Genomic DNA, 7,132 nt, shown 5'->3' on the forward strand with positions numbered 1-7,132 from the left:
AATTGTGTTTTCATTACCTTAGAATGAACCCTTTATAAATAGGTAGCAGGTCCTCTTCACGGAGTCCGCCATGTTGCATTGCCCAGTAGCCCAGAAGGGACAAACCAAACTGTCAACTTTTCCTGGTTGGGCCGGAGTATAACTTTTCTCGCTCCCGTCGCTGCTGCTTTCTCTCTCTCTTGCTTCACCACTCACTTCCCACATACACACACACTTTAAGCACTCTTACAACACTTGGCTCTAGAGAGGGCCATTCACGTTTTCGCACCGGCCACCGTAACAATCTTACACGCTTGGCACACGGGAGAAGTTGTACACTGCAACCTCACCGCTATCTACCGCCAGATCCTACACACTGTTCCTTTAACACCCTAAACTGGATGGTGAACATGGTATTAAAAAAAATCCCACCAACTTTATCAATGCCATAATGACATTACAAGACAAGCAACTGTACAGGGTGTACTGGAAAAAAACAACGCAAAAATACAAAAACGAATGTGAAAGATAAATAACACAGAATGTTAACATGTAAGCATGCTAACGAGGGACACCTCTCCTTAGTTACAAACACCTGGTTTTACCCTGTTCACTTTGCTACACAATTCGCTTATGTAGTATAGATTGAAATGTCTATAAACATATAACATTTAATGCGATTAAGGCAGTCTATGATTAATGGTTAACGCTAGTGGATGATATGTGAGAGGTACAATTTGCATTTACGGATCACACAGCACAGTAACTTCATTAAAGCTAGGGTTGGTAATCTTCAAAAACATTTTTTATATTTGTTGAAATTCTCATTACATCCTGACAGTAATCAATAAATCAAATGCTCTGACAAAATAAATAAAACAATCTGGTATCTGTAGCTCCCGCAGGACTGTAATAAACCCGTCCAATAACTTCATTCGGCCCAAATGATGGGCTACCTGGCTACCTGCGCACACTCATTGTGCGCCACCGCAGTCTTCCACAAGCTGCTAGCGTGAGTACTAACAATATCCATGTTTGTTGTTTACGTTCATTATGATATGTTCAGTCATAATGACAATGTTTGGGGAGTGGCTTTGCAAGGTTACTGATCAGCTCCTTTCAGCATGAGACTTCATCTCCGTCTCCAGTTGTCGCTGATGGCCGGCTCTCTGTCTTCCTGTCAGCCCTTTCTGGAGGTTGTTTTTTGAAATACTACACCTGTTTCGACAGAGATTTGTTCTCATTTGTCTCTGTCTCCCGCCGGGTGGAGAGGTCCTCAAGGCGATATGCTGCTCTGCAGTTGGAAGGTGAGCTTTCAGCACCTCTACCTGAGAACTCCGAGCCTTGTTTTCTTTCTCCAGCTTCCTGGTCCACTCTTCAGGGTCCAGGAGTCTGTCTCTGATGAACAGTTTTGTGTTTGTGTTACCTTTTGAAAGGCCTGAATATAGTTTTTCATTTCTACATCAATTGAGTTGTCCTACACACCACTATAAACAACACAAAAATGAGAATAGAATTTTATTAAGATCTGGGTGGAGCTTGGAGTTACAAATAGTAGTTTTTTATTGATATTAAGTATATATAGTATAATATGAATATTAAGAACTTTATTGTTGCCTACAAGCAGTGCTTTGAATTTATGTCTATGTCATGATTATTAATGTTATTACAGATGAAGTGTAGAACGAATGATGCCTGAAGTAACATATACTCTTTACCACCATCTCTGTGCTCTTCTTTGTCTTCGTTCCTCCGCTTGTTGTCATTTCTTCACTCCGATCTCCAGCTCCTCTTCCTCCTCTTTGTCCACCCTTTTATTTCAGACACCATGTTAGCATCCCAGACATCCCTAAATCTCAGACAGTCGGCCAGAGACTGAATGCAACAACACCTCCCCTCCACTCATCGCTTATATGCCAGGTAAGGACGCCCACGCTGAATGCAGCAAATATATTTCTTGGCTTAAAGCACTAAAACATTAATGAAGACATCAAACAAACACAATTTAGCCATAAACAAAGACATCCAGTTTTCTGACAGGTTACTTTGCTGGGGTTTTTGTTTAAGCCGGAGGTGGGAACATGTTAAAATAAATATGAAAGACGTGTTCAGTATGCCTGCTGTCTGCTGGCTTGTGCCCACTGTGTGTGTGTGTGTATGTGTGTGTGAAAGTTGATGCTTGAAGTGTATCCAAGCTTTTCTTGCTTCATTAACTCACTACAAGGGAGACATGGCGGAGATCCAGCCTCTCTGTCTCGTGTCTGTTTTGCTGTTGTGACTGCAGTGTCTCGTCTCCGTGCCAAGGCATGCTGGGATTGAACACAGGATATCTGGTCGGTGTGGGATGCCCGACTTGGCTGGTGTCCAAGCCTTGGATGGAGGGGTGCACTGGACAGCCGGGCATCTCTTATGCTTTCGTAACGAAAGGTATCATCACCAATTGGTTTGTTGTGCACTGCTGCGTGTCCACCAAGATGGCCGCTAAACTTCAGGGGATCCCCTCATCCCATCTCACCCTTGCTTCCTGCGGCGACTGTGTTTCCTCTGCACTTTTTTTTGCTGTGAAGCGTCTGACTGTTTTTGTGCTGTTGAGCCTAACATGGTCGTCTGTCCATCTGTGCTTCCGTGTGTGTGTGTGTGTGTGTGCTTGTATTACTCATGTTGTGGGGACATAGATATGTTTACACAGTCACATTGTGGGGACTCACCTTCCTTTTGGGGACAAAATGCAAGTCCCCATAACGTAAGTCATTACATTTTGGGTGAAGACTTGGTTTAAGGTTAGAGTAAGGTTAGGTGTGTTTGTTTGTGTGTTTGTAAATGGGTAACACTGCAGACAGACAGTAGCAGACTGTATCTCTATATGGCAGATAGACGACAAAACATGCAGAAAATGTGAGGGATAAAACAGAGATGCATGCACAGACAGCCAAACAATCACACACACACACAGACAGACAGATACTGACCAGTACAGAAAGACAGATAAGACAATAAACTGCAGGTTAAGATGTGAGAAACACCAACACACTGACTCTGCATAACATAAAGGCATATTAGAAATTTATGAGACATCAGACAGACAGACAGCTACAGATGGCAGACATACAGACAAAGATCCAGACAGACAGAAGGACAGACAGACAGACAGACAGACAGGTGGACCCTGTAGCAATCAAGAGCAACATCCCTCCTGCTCTCCCTGTGTGGCGAGGATCAGAAACGAGGTACGCTTTCTTTCATCCGTCTTTATTTTTCTGTCCTCTCGCCATCCGCTGCGCTTTGTTTCTTCCTGCTTATTGTAGCCTTGTTCTTTTTTGGGGGGTTTTGTCTTTCTTTTCTTTTTTTTCATCTGGGTTTCCTTCGCTTCTTTGTGCCCGTGATGTGTGCCGACGTCTCAGGGCGCCGTGCCAACGCTGCCTGATGAAGACCAAGCTGTGTGTGTGCTCTTGTTTGTGTGTGTGTGTGTTTTGGTGTATGCAGATTGGCTTGTTTGGGGCCGGCGGCAGCTGCAAACACTTGTTTGTGGCATTACATCCATGTGGGGATTAAGAAAAGAACTCTCTGCCTGTCTGCCCTTTGAGATAACTTAAATCTATACATTCAAAATGTTGTATGTAAGAAAAAATTAAAAAGAAACATATTCAGTATAGTAAACATTAGGCTGCAAAAAAATATGTGAAAATATGCCAATCAGCAAAAGAGAGCAGAGCGTAGGATAGATCATATACACTATGTAATCCATCACAATGCACAATTCTGCAATTACAAGCATGGACTCATATGAAAACTATCAGTGTTCCTGCATTCAAGGTCACTGCAACTAAATTCATGTTATAATTTTCACAATTTGCACACTTGCTTTTTGCGGTCCTCTCTGAATGTTCTTCAGCAGCTTCGATGTCGCAGCATCTTTAAATGAAACAGCAAGAAGATTTTTAAAGTAACCCATGCTCTCAAATGCATCGTCACAACAATATAATGTATCCTTAGTCACATACGTAAAAGGAAAGTGAGATAAAGAGAAACCAGAAACAAAATCAGTATAGAAACATATTGTATGTTTTATCTATGTGACTGGCAGTAATGGAAAGTACATAGAAGTTGTAGTCAATATAAGCATAAACATGAGAAACCATTACTATGGTTATACTACTATACTATACTACTTTCAAGTGCCAATAATTGGAGAACACTTTACTGGAGTAAAAGTGGCAAAATTCTGCATTACGAGTAAAAGTTCTGCAATGAAAATGTCAAATAAATGACCCCTGTGAATGTTGTACTATTCTATATTATATTATTGGATACAAATTACTGATGTGTTGCTCTGACAAAGCCCAACCGATCCCCATCCGATAATGAGTGGAAATCGGGGTACCTAGAAAAACACAATATACTCCTGGGAATACATCCCAAAAGCCTACAAAAGGAGGAATTATATCTTTTTCGGGTCATGAGAATTACAGCACTCGAACAAATAACAAAAAGTTTGAAAAAAATTGGAACATCCCAAGGTAAACGAGTGGCTGCAAAAAGTAGAAGACATACTGTATACAGTATATTATGGAAAAGGTCCTTGTGAGCCCTCTTTAAATTAAATAAAGGTATTTGACTACCAACATATTAGGTGAAATATTAAATGGATCATATATATGAAATTGTAATAGAAACCCCTAGTAGCAGTAGAAGGCCTATATTATTATTCTATAATTAAACATCAGATGAAACATTTTCCCTTTTTTTGTTTATGTATGCACTTGTGTTATCTATTGGTGAAAGATCCATTGATAAAAAAAAATTAAAAATTGTATCAAGATGTGTAAATAACAGAAAGGAAATCAAATGCATCAACGATATGTATTTACACAATAAAGTATGCACTGTAAGCAGCATTTTACTGTTATAGTTGGTTGAAGTGAAGTTAATTTAAACTGTAGCTACTATTGGGTATTTTAATCTACGACAATACATCATATTTGATATATTAATCATATGTTTTATATGTAAAATCTAATCTGTAAACTGCAACTGTCAGGTTAATGTAGTGGAGTAGAAAGTACAATACCACACTATCTAAATTATTTCTGTGACAACATTGCATCCACACTCCTAGATTAGGGTAAAACAACAAAAAGGCACTCGTGAGATGGATTTATTGCTGTTAGAGCAAAACAATAAGATGCAGTATTTAAAGTAACAGGCAGTTTCAGGCTGGTCGACGCTACTGTACATGAAAATATATGAAAATATGATCTGATCAAGAAAGAAAAGCAATGCTATTCATATCTATTTTTCTGTAACGACAGACGCAGCATATGGCTCTAATGCTAGAAGAGGCTTCATTGGGGCTCAACATTTCTATGCAGATTTCATTGTTGACTGGAGTTCAGTTGACTTTTCTGGTTACGTGTGCTAGAGAGAAAGAAGTGAGCAGCTCATACTGGAAGGCAGGAAGCAGGTGTATATTGACTAATGTTTATGTAAAGGTCAGAGGTCAGCAGCAACTAAACTGTTGGAGATTATGTGCCTTGACTTGTCTCAGTAAAACACTGAGTGGACGTGGTGATGCCTCACAGTTTACAGTTTTCACTAGAGGCTCTACAAGACGACAACACACTGGTTTTATTTAGCTGTTATGTGACTTTCCTGTCCGAACTAGTGAGGAAAACGTAATGCTTTATGTCTGTCAGCCACTATAGTACATATAGTCATTGGTAAAACAGGCTGCAGTTGCTTCAACGGTTTCATTAGAGGACCAGTGGGTAACATTTAGGGGGATGTGAGAAGTATGTTTTCTTTAGTGTATAATCACCTGAAAATACGAATCGTTGTGTTTTCGTTATCTTAGAATGAGCCCTTCATATCTACATAGGGAGCGGGTCCTCTTCACGGACTCCGCCATGTTGCACCGCCATGTTCTACAGAACGGACAAACCAAACTCTGTTAGCTTTTCCTGTTTGGGCTGAAGTCGATAACGTTACTCGCTGCTGTCGCCGCTGCTCTCGCCGCTGCTCTCTCTCTCTTGCTTCACCACTCACTTCCCACATCTGCTCCAAATGACCTACCTTACTTTTACACTCACGCTACTCTAGAGAGGGCCATTCGTGTTTTTGCGTCAGCCACCGTAGTTCTTCTACACACTTGGCACACGGGAGATGCTTCAGTTGGCTGCAATTTGCAACCTCAGCGCTAGATACCGCCAGATCCTCCACACTGGAAGTAGTAAATTATAATCCATGAAGTCCAAAGTCATGCTTAAATGTGACCTTGTCCTTTGAATGGATTTTTATTGTGCGGACAAGTTGAACTAAAAACAGAGGTACTTATGCTGTAACACGCCAAAGTGTGATTTGTAAGGGTGAAATTGTTGCTACATACAGTTTTTGTATTGTTTCCATACTTTTTAGTTTTGCTGTTTGCTGCCTTATCCGTCTCACTCTGTTTCATGAAGTGCCAAGAGGGGGAAAGCTTGCTCTTAAAGAAAAGAGTCCATTGGTGGCAGATGTTGCTCTGGCACTGATGGAATGTGTGTGTGTGTGTGTGTGTGTGTGTGTGTGTGTGTGTGTGTGTGTGTGTGTGTGTGTGTGTGTGTGTGTGTGTGTGTGTGTGCGTGTGCGTGCGTGTGCGTGTGCGTGTGCGTGTGCGTGTGCATGCGCAAATGAGTTCTGCTTTTTTATTTCTTAATCTTGTATGGTATTTAGCATTGTATCATGACAACATGTGCTTTGCTGTGTGTGTGTGTCCGTGTGTGTGTCCGTGTGTGAGTCTGTATGTGTGTGTGTGTGTGTGTGGGTGCGCACTCCTGCATGGCCCTGTCTGTGACCACAACTGTGTGCAGAATAACAATGAGCATCTCAGACTACCCAGACTGTGTGTGTGTGTGTGTGTGTGTGTGTGCGTGTGTGTGTGTGTGTGTGTGTCTGTGCCCAGGGCCAGCGTTGCCCTATTGAGTTTAAGAACAGATTTAAATCTCTCCTCTCGTATTGAAAAGGCAGCTGACTGTTGAGCCTTTAGATGTTAGAGTTTCCTCACATGCGTCTGTGCCTGCAAACTAATAAAAAACACTAATACAAATGCATTACTGCACAGTGATGTTAGAATAAACTGATTAACTATCTCATACTAAGTCACCGTAAATTGATTCTCATA

This window comes from Sebastes umbrosus, chromosome 14 (assembly GCF_015220745.1).
Source record: "Sebastes umbrosus isolate fSebUmb1 chromosome 14, fSebUmb1.pri, whole genome shotgun sequence".
NCBI classification, from domain to species: Eukaryota; Metazoa; Chordata; class Actinopteri; order Perciformes; family Sebastidae; genus Sebastes; species Sebastes umbrosus.